General features: G+C 44.0%; 1 protein-coding gene across 1 annotated transcript in view; it reads right to left on the bottom strand.

Moving 5' to 3' along the window:
• The window catches only part of LOC120916341 (free fatty acid receptor 2-like), a 40,316-nt gene extending 25,827 nt beyond the window's left edge, over positions 1–14,489 (bottom strand). The window contains exon 1 of the mRNA XM_040327250.1: positions 14,371–14,489. The gene's annotated coding sequence lies outside the window, so the exon portion shown is untranslated. The remainder of the gene's footprint in view (positions 1–14,370) is intronic.
• Positions 14,490–19,216: the final 4,727 nt, after the last annotated feature.

Genomic DNA, 19,216 nt, shown 5'->3' with positions numbered 1-19,216 from the left:
GCCTTTATGGTCAAAGCGCAGGTTCGCTTTAAACTGTATGCTCGGCTTTGATGATTGCAACCACGGTTGCCGCTGTTAGAACAATCCCGGCGGACCGCTGTGCACAGGTCTGACCTATATCATTAGTCACCTCGCTCCCTGCAGCCACCTATAATGTGATTAGTCCAATTATCTGCAAGTGTCCTCAGCTGTCAATAGTATCCATGGATAGTACCAGTCTGATTGGTTGTCTTCATAAATAATATATACAGAGCAATCATTCCTGAGAGGTACCAGTACTGAAGATTACAGATCATTCTTCCTAAAGCTGTGAGCACACATGAGAACGTCTAGGAAGTCTAGCCAAACAGAGGAATACACATGTGGAGTGTACATGTACGGTATAGGAATTATTTTACTTGCTGAAAAAGATAAAAAATGAATATAAATCTATCTATCTATCTATCTATCTATCTATCTATCTATCTATCTATCTATCTATCTATCTATCTATCTATCTATCTATCTATCTATCTATCTATCTATCTATCTATCTCTATCTCCCTATCTATCACTCTATATATCTATCTATAATCCTCATCCTCACTTGGGGCCAGTTTCACGTAGAATCGCGGCGGCGTAACGTATCGTAGATACGTTACACCACCACAATTTTTCATCGCAAGTGCCTGATTCACCAAGCACTTGCGTGAAAAATTACGCCGGCGGCCTCCGGCGTAAGCCCGCGTAATTTAAATGGGCGTGTGCCATTTAAATTAGGCGCGCTCCCGCGCCGGACCTACTGCGCATGCTCCGTTTCGCAATTCCCACCGTGCTTTGCGCGCAGTGACGTAATTTTTTCGAACGGCGACGCGCGTAGCGTAATTCCGTATTCCTGGATGGCTTACGCAAACGACGTGAATTTTTAAATTTCGACGCGGGAACGACGGCCATACTTTATACAGCAATACGTTTGCTGTGTAAAGTTAAGGAACCCAAAACGACGACTAAATTTGCGACGGGAAAATAGACTAGCGGCGACTTGGCGAACGCGAAAAACCGTTGTGGATCCGCCGTAACTCCTAATTTGCATACCCGACGCTGGTTTACGACGCAAACTCCCCCCAGCGGCGGCCGCTGTACTGCATCCTAAGATCCGACAGTGTAAAACAATTACACCTGTCGGATCTTATGGATATCTATGCGTAACTGATTCTATGAATCAGTCGCATAGATAGAAACAGAGATACGACGGAGTATCTCCACTGTGAATCTGGCCCTTACTGTCTATCTATCTATCTATCTATCTATATATATATATAACAATAATAATAAAACTATATATATACAGTATTTACAACATTTTTGTATATGTTTCTTTTATGCAGTATTATATTTTTACATCATTCATTATATTATATCCATCATATTATTATTGTTATTATTACTATTATACTGTGTGTATATAATATGTACAGTATATATATATACTGTACATATTATGTACACACAGTATAATAGTATATGATGTATATAACATAATGAATGTTTATATACGTATAAAAGACAAAAAAAATTGAATATGGATCACCAAACATGCAATCTTAGTAACCTATATGAAAGTTAGATTATACAAAATATAAATTAAAGGTAGATATATATATATATATATTTATATAAATACATAAAAAAATATATGGAAAAAAATATATATATTTTTTTCATATATATATTTTTTTAGTATTTATAGTATAATAAAAATATGTAGTATTTTTATATACTATATATAGATAGATCATATAAAATATAAATTAAAGGTAGAGATATATATATATATATTTATATACCAGTAAATAAAAAAAAATATATGGAAAAAAATATATATTTTTTTAAGTATTTATAGTATAATAAAAATATGTTTTTTTTTAATATATATACATAGATATAGATCTATCTATCTATCTATCTATCTATCTATCTATCTATCTATCTATCTATCTATCTATCTATCTATCTATCTATCTATCTATCTATCTATCTATCTATCTATCTATCTAGTTAATATATAATAATGTATAAAAGAAACAAACATTGGTCTATTATATTTTTCTATGTGAGGCTTTACTCCAAATTTTGTCAATGAAGATAGTGTCATGGTTGGGATTCGAGACGATGACCTTAGTGTTGCAAAGCAGAAGTTCAGCAGAAGCAATAAATAAACAGACAGGGGTCCTAACCCTTCCTTACTGTAACCAAAATCTTCTTAAAAAGTTTGGGCTATAGACTTTTAGGGCCAGATTCTCGTCCAGCGGCGTATCTATGTGGCGGCGTAACGTATCCGATTTACGTTACGCCTCCGCAACTTAGACGGGTAAGTGCTGTATTCTCAAAGCACTTGCTCCGTAAGTTGAGGCGGCGTATCGTAAATCGGCCGGCGTAAGCCGCCTAATTCAAATTTGGAACAGGGGGGCGTGTTTTATGTAAATGTTCTGTGACCCGACGTGATTGACGTTTTTCATGAATGGCGCATGCACCGTCCGTGGAAATCTCCCAGTGTGCATTGCTCCTAATACGCCGCAAGGTTTTGGTTTTGACGTGAACGTAAAATACATCCAGCCCCATTCACGGACGAGTTACACAAACAAAGTAAAATTTTCAAATTTTGTTGCGGGAACGACGGCCATACTTAACATTGGTACGCCGCACTTACGCCACCATATAGCAGGGGTAACTATACGCCGGGAAAAGCCTAACGTAAACGGCATGACTTTACTGCGTCGGCCGGGCGTATGTTCGTGAATTCGCGTATCTAGCTGATTTACATATTTCGACGCTTAAATCAACGTACACGCCCCTAGCGGCCAGCATAAAAATGCACTTACGATCCGACGGCGTAAGAGACTTACGCCTGTTGGATCTAATAGATATCTATGCGTAACTGATTCTATGAATCAGGCGCATAGATACGACGGCACAACGCAGAGATACGACGGCGTATCTGGAGATACGCCGTCGTATCTCCACTGAGTATCTGGGCCTTAGCATCCATTGTTACCCGAACCTCAGTCAGATAATATTACGATTCATTACAATTACGATAATACTATTCATCGTTGGTTGAGTGTGCAAAGTTCTCACAGAGTTCAGGCACACGTCAGCAGGTGACTCACCAAAGACAGAAATTTTTATCTAAGAGGGAGGAAATACGATTAGCAAATATTGTCACAATGTGATAATCAGTCCAATGATCTTTGTCCTAATTAATGACATCATCGCCACACAGATATTGTCTTAATTAGGTTACACTGTAAAGAGCAAATCATTATCATTCGTTACCTTGCTGGAAGCCATCTAATGCATGCGAGGGGAACGTCTAATGATTGTGGACAGCTGCCTGATTATAAAACAGAGAAATCTGCTTCTGATCTCACTTATCATTTATTATCACATTAAACATGAAATGAAACAATAACATATACGCTGGATTAAAAATTGTGCCCGCCAGTCATTGCCATAAGTTAGAGCATACCCGTCTTCAACCAATCAAATATTAGATAACACCAGGCACCACTGGGTAGAGAGTATACTTTTATTGCTGGGCGCACAGCCGCCGCCCATGTGAGGAATCTCGGGCCTGGTGATTGGCCAAACAAAAGATCATGTACGTAGACCCACCCCCCGATCCTGCTACCTGAGAGGGCCAGATTGTGTCTGCCCATTAATTATCTATGGAGCCCCTTAAGGATGATACATGAGGTTCCAGAGCCAGAAGAAACCCAACACTAACCCTTCCTGTACCTCCCACACTTATGCCCCGTACACACGATCAGGACTTTTTCCATCGGATTTTCCGATCGTGTGTAGCCCCATCAGAGATTTTTCATCGGAAATTCCGATGAATTCCATCAGAGTTTAGATATAGAACGTGTTCTATATTTTTCCAATGGAATTCCGTCAGAATTCCGATGTGATTTGGCCGGGCAAAAGCCCGATCGTGTGTACGCAGCATAACTCCCCCTCTCACACTCACTAACCTAAAACAAATCTTCATATTATCTCTCTTTGTTACCCTAACACTAATCCTTACAATGACTCTCCCTGTAACCCTAATTCTATCCCTATCTCAAATCCTCCCAGGAGTCCTAACACTAATCCTTACACTAACCTTTTACCCTAACACTCCCACTATCCTAACCTTAAAAATTATCTTCAAATTAATCCCATGTTTAAACCCTAACACTAACTGTTATACACTCTCTGTAACCCTTACACTAACCTTCCATGTTATCCTCACACTTACCTTCTTTGTAACCTCAGAACTATGCCTCCCTGTTTCCTCAACACTAATCCTCCCTGTAACCTCAACATTGATCCTTCCTGTAACCTCAATAATAACCTTCCCTGTAACCTCAACACTAAACTTCACTGGAAACTCAACACTAACCTTCCCTGTAACTTTAAAACTAACCCTCCCTGTAATCTCAACACTAACCTTCCCTGTAACTTTAAAACTAACCCTCCCTGTAATCTCAACACTAACCTTCCCTGTAACTTTAAAACTAACCCTCCCTGTAATCTCAACTCTAACCTTCCCTGTAACTCTAAAACTAACCCTCCCTGTAATCTCAACTCTAACCTTCCCTGTAACTCTAAAACTAACCCTCCCTGTAATCTCAACACTTATCCTCCCTGTAACCTCAACACTAAACTTCCCTGGAAACTTAACACGTTCCACAGAACCGCAACACTAGCCTTCTCTGCAAACTCAACACAAACCTTCCCCGTAACATCCCTGTAACTTCAACAATAACCTTCCCTGTAACCTCAACACCAACCATCCCTGGAACGTCAACACTAACCTTCCCTGTAACCTCAACACCAACCTTCCCTGTAACCCCCCAACACTAATCCTCCATGTAACCTCAACACTGACCTTCCCTGTAATCTCAAAAATAATATTCCCTGTAGCCTTGAAACTAACCCTCCCTGTAACCCCAACACTAACCCTCCCTGTGACCCCAACACTAACCCTCTCTGTAATCTCAACACTAACCTTCCCTGTAACCCCAGCACTAACCCTCTCTGTAATCTCAACACTAACCTTCCCTGTAACCCCAACACTAACCCTCTCTGTAATCTCAACACTAACCTTCCCTGTAACCCCAACACTAACCCTCTCTGTAATCTCAACACTAACCTTCCCTGTAACCCCAACACTAACCTTCTCTGTTATCTCAACACTAACCTTCCCTGTAACCCCAACACTAACCCTCTCTATAATCTCAACACTAACCTTCCCTGTAACCCCAACACTAACTCTCCTTGTTACGGCAACACTAAACTTCCCTGGAAACTCAACACTAACCCTCTCTGTAACCTCAACACCAACCTTCCCTGTAACCCCCCAACACTAATCCTCCATGTAACCTCAACACTGACCTTCCCTGTAATCTCAAAAATAATATTCCCTGTAGCCTTGAAACTAACCCTCCCTGTAACCCCAACACTAACCCTCCCTGTGACCCCAACACTAACCTTCCCTGTAACCTCAACACTAACCTTCCCTGTAACCCCAGCACTAACCCTCTCTGTAATCTCAACACTAACCTTCCCTGTAACCCCAACACTAACCCTCTCTGTAATCTCAACACTAACCTTCCCTGTAACCCCAGCACTAACCCTCTCTGTAATCTCAACACTAACCTTCCCTGTAACCCCAACACTAACCCTCTCTGTAATCTCAACACTAACCTTCCCTGTAACCCCAACACTAACCCTCTCTGTAATCTCAACACTAACCTTCCCTGTAACCCCAACACTAACCCTCTCTGTAATCTCAACACTAACCTTCCCTGTAACCCCAACACTAACCTTCCCTGTAATCTCAACACTAACTTTCCCTGTAATCTCAACACTAAACTTCCCTGTAACCTTAACACTAACCCTCCCTGTTACCCTAACACTACCCCTACCTTTTGTGAACACCTTATTAGCTCGCTCACCTGTGCCGGCCCACTTGCCACCAAATGCCCACCTTCCCATGGAAAAAGAGAGCAACTAAAAAGTTCTGCTACCAACATCTCCTTCAATTTGCAAGATTTTCCTCCATCTTACACTGGGAGTGACTAGGAGTAATATATGTGTACGTGGTTTCCTCCCACACTCCAAACACATGTTGGAGGGTTCACCATCTCCAATCATTATTGGCCCTATTATATGTAGGGTTCACCGTCTCCAATCATTATTGGCCCTATTATTTGTAGGGTTCACCGTCTCCAATCATTATTGGCCCTATTATATGTAGGGTTCACCGTCTCCAATCATTATTGGCCCTATTATATGTAGGGTTCGCCGTCTCCAATCATTATTGGCCCTATTATATGTAGGGTTCGCCGTCTCCAATCATTATTGGCCCTATTATATGTAGGGTTCGCCGTCTCCAATCATTATTGGCCCTATTATATGTAGGGTTCACCGTCTCCAATCATTATTGGCCCTATTATATGTAGGGTTCGCCGTCTCCAATCATTATTGGCCCTATTATATGTAGGGTTCGCCGTCTCCAATCATTATTGGCCCTATTATATGTAGGGTTCACCATCTCCAATCATTATTGGCCCTATTATATGTAGGGTTCACCGTCTCCAATCATTATTGGCCCTATTATATGTAGGGTTCACCGTCTCCAATCATTATTGGCCCTATTATATGTAGGGTTCACCGTCTCCAATCATTATTGGCCCTATTATATGTAGGGTTCACCGTCTCCAATCATTATTGGCCCTATTATATGTAGGGTTCGCCGTCTCCAATCATTATTGGCCCTATTATATGTAGGGTTCGCCGTCTCCAATCATTATTGGCCCTATTATATGTATATGAAATAGAGACATTCGATTGTAAGCTCATTAGGGCAGGGACCGATATGGATACAACGTGCCGAATCCCATATAATTACCTGGAAGAAGAAAAGACTCTTTAGCCACAAAGTTACAATTTACTTCCTCCAATCCAATTACTGGTGTTGCAAGGCAGTTCCCCTCCGGCAATCGCCGCGCAGCACCTCTGCAGATGGCGAGCGCTTAATCTAGCAGTCACAGCGTGATGTAATTACATTTCCAGTGCCATTTCCTACGGATCCTGAATATTGATCTGGTATAGAAACAGAGCAGACATTCGGAGGATCAGCGAGCATTTCTATCGGTTTTACCAGCAACGCCGGCTATAAAACATTTCGTGGGTTGTCCTGTAAGCCAATTGGGGGTTCAATGCTTAAAGCGCTATTAAAGCCCAAAAACAAAAATGTATTACAGCTTACCAGTATTTATATGTGACGGCTGCATTACTTTTCCTAAAAAAAAAAAAAAAATTATTCACCTGGTGATCCAGCCAGTAATGCACTTCTTATCTTACAGTGCCTTGAAGTTCTGAAGAAAAGCATCCCCACAACATGATGCTGCCAACACCATGTGGCACGGCTGCTTGAAAATCTCCACCAGGGGGCCCAATTTTCAAGTCTTGCCACAGATTTTCAATGTGATTTAGGTCTGGACTTTGACTGGGCCATTCTAATAGGCGTCCAAAAAGGTGAACAGTGTGCACCATGCTGGGCGCTCGCAGATCACTCAGCGTTGTGTCTCAGGCATACACTGTCCATTTGTTAGCCCTGAGCGCTGGCGGCGGTCGCCGAGCGGGGACCGATCTGATCCCGAGCGCCGCCAAGTGTGGCCGAGTGACATAGTGGGTCCCGCCTTCTGGAGCCTGCAGCGCCTATGATGGACGCCCCATTGGTCCAATGCGGGACTGCAGGATGTGTGACGTCCATCATAGGCGCTGCAGGCTCCAGAAGGCGGGAATTACAGTGCCGCCACATCACTATGAGATCCCCGGTCCCCGCTCGGCGCTCAGGTGGGCGGCTCTCCTCCTTTGGCTGCCTACTGTGATGATGATGGGCGCGCGCACACTATGGCTTAGGCTGAGCAGAGTTGCCGGGCACATGAAGTCTGTCTCCTGATCAGGTAGGTAAGTGTATGTATGTCACTACCGTCAGTGTATGTATGTCACTACCGTCAGTGTATGTATGTCACTACCGTCAGTGTATGTATGTCAGGTAGGTCAGTGTATGTATGTAAGGTAGGTGAGCTTAACCCCATCCACCCCCCTGGTGCCGGCCACGGACTTCGGGCTTAAAGCGGTTGTATACCCAGAAAACAAAAAAGAAAAAAAACCTGCAAGGCAAAGGCATAATGAGCTAGTATGACTAGCATACTAGCTCATTATCAATTTCTTACCTTAGATCAATTACTACCTTACCCTGCATCGGTCCTCAGTCCTCCGTCGCCACCATGATACCCGGAGTGACTTCCAGGTATCGCTGCTCCGGCTCTGTGACCGGCCGTAGCGGCGATGACATCACTCTCGCGCATTCGCACGTGGAACGGCATGATCGCCGCACATGCGCACGTTTCCTTCAGGCTCCCATTCAAGAGCCGGCGTGCTCATTGCAAATATCTCCTTAACCACATGGGTTAAGGAGATATTGCAAGCACCTACAGGTAAGGCTGCATTCACACCTCCGCGTACTGAATCGTGGCGTTTTGTCCCGCGAATTGCGGCGGCAAATAGCGGCGTTTTGTACCGCGATTCGCGGCGACAAAACGCCGCGATTGTGAATGCAGCCTCACCCCCTCTATGGAGATGGTTCACATCTCCTATGCCGAACGCCGAAAGACGCCTGAAAAAAAGGTCCGGGACTTGTTTTCAGGCGGCAGGCGTCCGGCGTTCGGCGTGGAGATGTGAACCATCTCCATAGCCGACCATGTAAAATCACCCCTCCAGCGTATGAGGGGCGGCTGCGGCGTCGCGCTTCAGGCGTATATACGCCTAGGTGTGAATGCAGGTGCAAGTGGTTCAAAAGGGTATACAACCGCTTTAAGTCCCTGTTCTTTTTGCCACCTAGCAATGCCCCTGTGTACAACTATTGTGTCCATTATGAGGGGTTCCCGCATCCCTTTGCTGAGTTCCTGCGTCTGCACACCTCCTGTGTCCACTATGAGGGGTTCCCACCATCCCTGTGCCGAGTTCTCAGGTCTACTTACCTGCTGTGTCCATTATGAGGAGCTGCAACCCATCCCTGAGTCCCAAATCCCCTCCCCCCCACACACACACATGGACACACTTTCTACTAGGAAGCAATTAGAGGCGATAAGTAAATGTTCCTCTTGGCACAAGCGCTGCTACCGCACCGAACAAATGGTTCTCTACAGGACGCACTTCCTGGATCTCTAACATATGGCGTGGCACAGTACACACAGACCAGTGGCGGCTGGTGCTCAAAATTTTTAGGGGGGCGCAAACAAATGAAAAAAAAAAAGACAATTGCAGCCTCACTGTGCCCATCAAAGGCAGACATGTGCCCATCAAAGGCAGCCACTGTGCCCATCAAATGCAGCCACTGTGCCATGCCATCAATTGTCGCCACTGTGCCCACATCAATTGTCCCCACTGTGCCCACATCAATTGTCCCCACTGTGCCCACATCAATTGTCCCCACTGTGCCCACATCAATTGTCGCCACTGTGCCATGCCAAACGCAGCCACTGCGCCATCAAACGCAGCCACTGTGCCATGCCATCAATTGTCCCCACTGTGCCCACATCAATTGTCCCCACTGTGCCCACATCAATTGTCCCCACTGTGCCCACATCAATTGTCCCCACTGTGCCCACATCAATTGTCCAAACTGTGCCCACATCAATTGTCCCCACTGTGCCCACATCAATTGTCCCCACAGTGCCCTGTAAAATGCTGCCAGTCAGATTGCCCCCCCGCCCGGCACTTACCCGCGATCGGTCACCGGAGCTGAAGAACGGGGAGAGGGGAGTGTAAACAAACCTTCCCCGTTCTTCTCTGTGGCAATGTCAGTGATCGTCTGTTCCCTGATATAGGGAACGACGATCACTGACGTCACACGTCCAGCCCCTACAGTTAGAAACACACATGAGGTCACACTTAACCCCTACAGCGCCCCCTAGTGGTTAACCCCTAAACTGCAACTGTAATTTTCACAGTAATCAGTGCATTTTTATAGCACTTTTCGCTGTGAAAATGACAATAGTCCCAAAAATGGGTCAAAATTGTCCGATGTGTCCGCCATAATGTCGCAGTCACGAAAAAAAAACGCTGATCACCGCCATTAGTAGTAAAAAAATATTAATAAAAATGCCATAAAACTATCCCCTATTTTGTAAACGCTATAAATTTTGCGCAAACCAATCGATAAACACTTATTGGGATTTTTTTTACCAAAAATAGGTAGAATAATACGTATCGGCCTAAACTGAGAAAAAATAATGTTTTTTTTTATATCTTTTTTGGGGATATTTATTATAGCAAAAAGTAAAAAATATTGAATTTTTTTTTCAAAATTGTCGCTCTATTTTTGTTTATAGCGCAAAAAATAAAAACCGCAGAGGTGATCAAATACCACCAAAAGAAAGCTCTATTTGTGGGAAAAAAAAGGACGCCAATTTTGTTTGGGAGCCACGTCGCACGACTGCGCAATTGTCAGTTAAAGTGACGCAGTGCCGAACCGCAAAAACCGGCCAGGTCCTTTACCTACAATTTGAACACACCTAATGAATACGTTTAGCCCCTTGATCTCCCCCTAGTGTTAACCCCTTCCCTGCCAGTGACTTTTGACAGTAATCAGTGCATTTTTATAGCACTAATCGCTGTATAAATGCCAATGGTCCCAAAAATGTGGCAAAAGTGTCCGATGTGTCCGCCATAATGTCGCAGGCCCGATAAAAATTGCGGATCGCCGCCATAACTAGTAAAAAAATAAATAATAATCAAAATGCCATAAAACTACCCCCTATTTTGTAGATGCTATAACCAATAAATATACGCTTATTGCAAAAAAAATGTGACCAAAAATATGTAGATGAATACATAAACTGAGGGAAAAAAAAATGTTTCTTAAAAAAAATTGGGATATTTATTACAGCAAAAATTACAAAATATTGTGTTTTATTTCAAATTTGGCGCTCTTCTTTTGTTTATAGCGCCAAAAAATAAAATAATAATGCATAGGTGATCAAATACCACCAAAAGAAAGCTCTATTTGTGGGAAAAAAAGGACATAAATTTTGTTTGGGTACAACGTCGCACGACCGCACAATTGTCAGTTAAAGTGACGCAGTGACCCGGTGATTGGGTTGCCAATTCTTCCGGGGCTGAAGTGGTTAATATACCTCCTTGGATCAATTTATTAGTACATGCATCCTTAAAAATCCCACAAGTATTTCTATAGCCATTAAAAGCAAAAAGCAAAAGTTTCATTCTCTCAAACAGTGGCAGCGCCGCCCCCCTAATCCATGCGCCCGGCCCCTAATCTACATACAGGGTGCCGGACGCATGGATTCCAATGGGGTTTTTTTTTTCTAAGCACATGATTAGAGCCTGAAGCTCTAATTGGCTTTAATAATATGTGGGCTCGGGGCGCAGAGCACTACGCCCCGAGCCCACCCAGTTGTGTGACAATAGCAAATTATTATTCTCTATTGTCTTCCTAATTCTCCTCCTGGCCAATCAGGAAGCAGTTCTTGTGACCCGATTGGCCAAGGAGTCTTAGGACTCCCAATCGTGTATCAGGACACACTTCCTGCCAGGGAGGAGAATCAACAGCCCGACGCTTCATTCCTCCTGACTCCAAAGGTGATGCCCTGATCGCCGCCATCCCGTCCGTCTCTCATGGGGGGGAGGGTCGATTATCACATTCCTGTGTGTCTCCTGCGGGAGGGGGGAGTTCAATCGATGCATTCACACCCATCTCCCACGGCGGCGGGGAGTTTGGTGTTAGTTGACCGACCCCCACCCCCTAATATATTGAGAACCGACTGCCACTGCTCTCAAGTGTATATGGGGAATGAGCTATGTACAAAATACAGAGGGCCAGATCCACGAAGCAGTTACGCTGGCGTATCTATTGATACGCCGCGTAACTGCTAGGTTGCTCCGGCGTATCTTTGTTTTGTATCCACAAAACAAGATACGCCTGAAGCTGGGCTAGATCCGACTGGTGTACGTCTTGGTACGCCGTCGGATCTAAGGTGCATATTTACGCTGGCCGCTAGGTGGCGCTTCCATCGATTTCTGCATAGAGTATGCAAATTAGCTAGATACGCGAATCCACAAACGTACGTCCGGCGCATTTTTTTAAGTCGTTTCCGTAAGGCTTTTTTCGGCGTAACGTTACCCCTGCTATATGAGGCATAGCCAATGTTAAGTATGGACGTCGGGCCAGCGTCAAATTTTCCGTCGTGTACGTCGTTTGCGTAAAACGTGTGGCGAATAGGGCTTTGCGTAGAATGACGTTCACGTCAAAAGCATTGGCTTGTTGCGGGTTAATTTGGAGCATGCGCATTGGGATACCCCCACGGACGGCGCATGCGCCGTTCAGAAAAAACGTAATTTACGTCGGGGTAAAGACATATTAACATAAAACACGCCCCCATCTCATCCATTTGAATTGCGCGCCCTTACGCCGACACAGTTACACTACGCCGCCGTAACTTACGGCGCAAATTCTTTGTGGATACGGGAAATACGCTGTAAGTTACGGCGGCGTAGTGTATCTGAGATACACTACGCCGGACGTAAAGAAGCGCGGAGGTACGTGGATTTGGCCACAAAGTCTTCTGTTTTAAACAAATCCTGCAAATTAAAAGCTAACAAAATGCATCTCTAATATTTCATAAAAGCAGTATATAGTATATAGTATATAGATAAATTCTCTATGGTGTTCATAGGAAATTATATATATATATATATATTATAGGGGCAGATTCACAGAGCGAGTATGCCAGCGTATCTACTGATACTCCGGCGTACTTTCAAATTTCCTGCGTCGTATCTTTAGTTTGAATCCTCAAACCAAGATACGACGGCATCTGGGTTCGATCCGACAGGCGTACGGCTTCGTACGCCTTCGGATCGTAGGTGCAATACTTCGGCCGCCGCTGGGTGGAGTTCGCGTTGTTTTCCGCGTCGTGTATGCAAATTAACGATTTACGATGATCCACGATCGTACGCGCGGCCGTCACATTTTCTAACGTCATCTGTAGTCGGCTTTTTCCGGCGTATAGTTAAAGCTGCTATTTTGCGGCGTATAGATAGACTTGCCATGTTAAAGTATGGCCATCGTTCCCGCGTCGAAATTTAAATTTTTTTTTTTTTGCGTAAGTCGCCCGTGAATAGGGATGGACGTAAGTCACGTCTAAGTTAAAAAAATGACGTCCTAGCGACGTCATTTAGCGCAATGCACGGCGGGAAATTTCGCGACGACGCATGCGCAGTTAATTCGGCCCTGGGACGCACTTCATTTAAATGAAACCCGCCCCAAACCCGCCCAATTTGAAATCCGCCGCCAGAAATACACTACGCCGCCGTAACTTACGGAGCGAATTCGTCCTGGATTCAAATTTAAGCCAGGTAAGATACGGCGGCGTAGCGTATCTCTGATACGCTGCGCCTGTCCAATTGTATGTGAATCTGCCCCTATATATATATATATATAATATATATAAAATATATATACATACATATAATATATATACATATATATACATATACATAACACAGAGACATCTGCTTTTAACAAAGCCTGCTAATGGAAAACACAAAAAAAAAACGAATAAACTCTCTCTCCAATATTTTATAAATTCTCATCCTCTAAGCCGGTGCACAGGGGGACTTAACCAAATACAAAACGCAGAGACCTTTGAATATTTCATAAAGACAGAGGTCTCATTTAATAAGCTGCATATGGGGAATCTGCTTTTACGCCTAAAAAAAACAAAAAAAAAAAACTAAAAAAAATCTCTGATATTGTATATGTAAAAAAACAAAACAAAAAAACAACAAAAACAAAAACAAAAGAAATACTCTCTGATATTTTATATATATATATATATATATATATATATATATATATATATATATATATATAAAACACAACAAAAAAACTCTCTGATATTTTATATGTAAAAAACAAAACAAAAACAAAAACAAAAACAAAAAAATCCTCTCTGATATTTATATATATATATATATATATATATATCACACAAAAAAATAAAAAATCTCTCTGATATTTTATATATAAAAAACAAAAACAGACAAACAACAAAAAAACAACAACAGAGGTCTCATTGTATAAGGTGCACAGGGGGGCTTACCAAATACCAATATACAGAGACCACTTTTTACTCTTTTTTTTTTTTAGCAAAACCTGCAAAATAAAGCCAGAAATCCCTGTCTCTAATATTTCAGAGGTCGGTGTTTGTAGGGATAAGAAGGGACATGATCAATGTACAAAATGTTTCTTACTTTTGTTGTCGGTGGGTCGCTCTCTCCAGTAGACGCTCGGTCAGTCCTTGAAGAGTCCCAGCACTCAGAGGAGTCCTGAGATCCTTGCCTGTAGCTGTGTGTTCCCGGTCCTCCCAGTGAGTGTGCTGTCACTGCTGGACAGAGGAGGGGAGGCTGGGCCAATGGGGACTGAGCTCATCCTTTAACCACTTCAAGGATGGATTCTGCTGCAAGTCACATTTGCTGCACATCACCCCAGGAGAACATTTAGGTGACAGGAGCCCCCTGATACTCACAGTGGCCCAGATTCTTAGAGGAGATACGACGGCGTATCTCCAGATACGCCGTCGTATCTCTGCGTCCGGCCAGTCGTATCTATGCGCCTGATTCTTAGAATCAGTTACGCATAGATATCTGTTAGATCCGACAGGTGTAAGTCTCTTACACAGTCGGATCGTAACTGCATTTTTACGCTGGCCGCTAGGTGGCGCTTCCGTCGAAATTCCGCGTTGAGTATGCAAATTAGGTAGATACGCGAATTCCTGAACGTACGCCCAGCCGACGCAGTAAAGTTACGCCGTTTACGTTAGGCTTTTCCCGGCGTATAGTTGCCCCTGCTATATGAGGCATAAGTGCGGCGTACCAATGTTAAGTATGGCTGTCGTTCCCGCGTCGAAATTTGAAAAAGTTACGTCGTTTGCGTAAGTCGTCCGTGAATGGGGCTGGACGTCATTTACGTTCACGTCGAAACCAATGACGTCCTTGCGGCGTACTTTGGAGCAATGCACACTGGGAAATTCCACGGACGGCGTATGCGCCGTTCGGGAAAAACGTCAATCACGTCGGGTCACAGCACATTGACATAAAACACGCCCCCCTGATCCAAATTTGAATTAGGCGGGCTTACGCCGGGCGATTTACGCTACGCCGCCGCAACTTACGGAGACAGTGCTTTGAGAATACAGCACTTGCCCGTCTAAGTTGCGGCGGCGTAACGTAAATCGGATACGTTACGCCGCCGCAGAGATACGCCGCTGGACGAGAATCTGGCCCAGTGTCTTGAAAAAGTATTCATACCCCTTGAAATTTTACACATTTTGTCATGTTACAGCCAAAAACATCAACATATTTTAATGGGATTTTATGTGATAGACCAACACAAAGTGGCACGTAATTGTGAAGTGGAAGGAAAATAATAAACGTTTTTCAACATTATTTAAAATATGTGAAAAGTGCGGCGCGCATTATTTTAATGGAAGTTGTTCAAATCTATGCGACTTAAAGTTGCAGCAATTTTAAAAACGGTTCCTGCACTACTTTGATCCGACTTTTATGAGACTTGAGTGCCACAGACCGCAATGTAAACCCTCAAAAATCGCATGCAAGTCGCATCTTATTGCTATTAACCACTTCAGCCCCGGACCATTTTGCTGGCCAAAGACCAGAGCATTTTTTTGCGATTCGGTGCGCCGTCGCTTTAACTGACCGTTTTTTTGTATGAAATGTACCATCAAAAGCATTTTGTTAAATCTGCAATTAATAATGTATACTTGTTGATCTGGCTGAAGACTAGTGGTTTTGAATGAATGAATGAATGACTTGTATAGCGCTGCACATGCGAACTGAATTGCCTCTGGACTTTGGACTTTGAAGGCACACAGTACAAGTAGTAAGAAACTAGATAAGTTTATTTTAGAAAAATGTCATAAAAAAGCAGTTATAGATATAAAATCAAAGAAATAAAATGAATAACTGGTCTACACAGGTTAACACAATGGTGATACAGTTCTACCATACGGGGCTCAAACATAGAGCAGAGTTTTAGAGTTGACTGTACAATGTGTAACCAGGCGGTGGGTCCAGAGGACAGGAGGGCCTGCTGTACATGTTACGCGTTACACATACCGCTTCTTCAGGAGAACCGACAAATCGATCTATTAAAACGTATACAAAAAACACATAATGAGTTATCTGTATAAGTACAATAAAAAACAAACAACAATTACATAATAGATACAAAAACAAAAATAAATGTCGAGTGGGATGGGGTCACGTGACGGGTGGCCCCGCCTCACCAATAAAAGAAATGTCACAGCTTCAGCCGCGTCATTCGTCGTGCTGTGTCCGGCGGAGAGAGGAGGCCGGCGATGCTGCTCTGGATCCCGGATGATCTTCTCATTGCTGGACAGGAGAGGAGATCACCTGTCACTGGATACAGACAACGTTATTCACATGGGGGGGGGCAGGATCTGGGGGTCTGATAAGCGCCCCCCGCAGACCCCCACAACCACCGGCAAGGGTTATGGGGATGAGGCCCTTGTCCCCATCAACATGGGGACATCCTCCCCATGTTGAGGGCATGTGGCCTGGTACGGTTCAGGAGAGGAGGGATGCACTCTGTCCCCCCCCTCTTTTCTGCAGCCGGCCAGGTTAACGTGCTCGGATAAGGGGTCTGGAATGGATATTTGGGGGGAACCCCACGTCATTTTTTTTTTAAATTGATGACGGGGTTCCCCTTAATATCCATACCAGACCTGAAGGGCCTGGTAATTGAATTTGGGGGGACCCCCACGTTTATTTTTTTATGAATGAATCCTTTCTGAATTGCCGGGAGCCGACAAGTTCGGTTTTAAATGACTTTTTTTCTTTCAGAAATGACACTTTGTGCAGGGACAGTTCTAAGTACGGGAAACATGCGCTTTTTCACATGCTAACTTTACACCCCCCCCAGGTACGAAATTTAAAGGAATATTTCACTTTTGTTGTTTCACTTTTAGCATTTTTAAATTCACTGCTCCCGAAAAAACTGCAGTTTTTAAAAAAAAAATGTGCATTGATACATGTCCCCTGGGGCAGGACCCGGGTCCCCAAACACTTTTTAGGACTATAACTTGCATATTAGCCTTTAAAATTAGCACTTTAGATTTCAAATGTTCGAGTCCCATAGACTTTAACGGGGTTCTAAAGTTCACACGAACGTTTGGTGTGTTCGCAAGTTCTGGTGCGAACCGAACAGGGGGGTGTTCGGCTCATCCCTAGTAAGCAGGAACTATGGGCCAGATCCACAAAAGGGATACGACGGCGTAACTGCTGTTACGTCGTCATATCCCTGAATCAGTTTTTCATAGTTAGGCAGAAGATCCGGCATGTGTAAGGGACTTACACTGCCGGATCTTAGGATGCAGTACACGAAATGCCGCGCCGGGTATGCAAATTAGCACTTACGGAGATCCACTAAGCTTTTCAGCTTCATTTTTTCTCCGTAAGTTTTAGTTTGCAAATGCAAAATTAGGGCTGCTTTTATAAAGTGTAAACTGTTTACACCTTGTAAAAACAGACCCTTCTGTCCAGCGTCGCGATTTTTTTTTTGTTTTGAATTTTTTTTTTCGCGCCGTATCTTTTTTTTTTCCCGACGCAACTTTATTGACCCGTCGCAATCCACAAAGCTCGGCGTAACGCAATTTCGCGATATGCACGTCGGGAAAATGACGTCACGAGCATGCGCAGTACGGCCGGCACGGGAGCGCGCCTAATTTAAATGGGAATCGCCCCCATGAAAATAGGAACGCCTTGCGCCGGCGGAATTTAAGTTACACAGCCAAAAATTTCTAGGTAAGTGCTTTGTGGATCGGGCACTTAGGTAGAAATTTTAAGGCAGTGTAACTTAAATGGAAAAAATTAAGTTACGCCGGATCTTTGTGGATTACCCCCTATGATCTTCAGGGGACACAAGGCTAGTCAAAAGGCAGTGGCTAGATTGTGGGTCAGGCAGCAATAACCAGGAGGGAAATCCTGAATTGCAAAATGCTGGCTTGTACGTTTCCAATCCAATAAGGAAAGGGATACAGGAGGTAGGAAGATCCTAAAATCAACAGACAGAGCAGTACATGGATTAATCCAGAAATCCTGCGTGTCATCATTCAGAAGATAGATTGCAGCCGTGCATATTAAAGGGAGCTTACCTTAAAAGCCTGGTGCCTGAATATGCAGCTCTGTGTTTATCCCCTGGTCGTGAAGGGGGCCTGTACAACATAACAGCGTCCTCCACGTCTATATATACCCCCCCTGATTGGTTCTAACGTCACCTCCCATCAGGGGTGGCGTTTTTCGTGAGGACTGGCGGTCAATGCGCATGCGCAGAGCCACAGATGACGCGGTAGCCGAAGGCCAAAATGAAAGAGTGCGTTCGCCGACGTCACCTCCGGTACCTCTTGGTGGACTCTTGGTTACACTCGTACGCGTATTCGTCACCTCTCGTGACTTCTTCAGGAGTCTGAAGAAGTCACGAGAGGTGACGAATACGCGTACGAGTGTAACCAAGAGTCCACCAAGAGGTACCGGAGGTGACGTCGGCGAACGCACTCTTTCATTTTACATGCCTGATTTTATCACAGCTATGTGAGTACCTAGTGTATTATTTTTTTCCAGACCCGCTCATGTACATTTACGTCGGCATTTTAAAGATGGATATCTCGGTAACGTCAGCTTCGCCGCGAGATCGCCGTTATCGGTGGCGGGAGAGGGCCCCCCCCTCCCACCGCTCTCCTGGGCCCTCCGCCGCTTACCGGAGCCGTCTATAGTGGCGGAGGCGATCGGGACCATTCGGCTGTTCACTGGGGGTTGCGACTGAAGGAAAAATCTCCTTCACCCGTCCCCATAGCTCTGCTGGGCGGAAGTGACGTCAAAACGTCAATCCCACCCAGTGTCTTCAATTTTTTTTTTTTCTTGCATTTTAGTCTAATTATGAGATGTGAGGTCTTTTTGACCCCAGATCTCATATTTAGGAGGACCTGTCATGCTTTTTTCTATTACAAGGGATGTTTACATTCCTTGTAATAGGAATAAAAGTGATCAAATTTATTATTAT

Source organism: Rana temporaria, chromosome 10 (genome assembly GCF_905171775.1).
Source record: "Rana temporaria chromosome 10, aRanTem1.1, whole genome shotgun sequence".
NCBI lineage: Eukaryota > Metazoa > Chordata > Amphibia > Anura > Ranidae > Rana > Rana temporaria.
The sequence above is the reverse complement of the archived record's forward strand: the minus strand, read 5'-3'. Positions and strand labels throughout refer to the sequence as shown.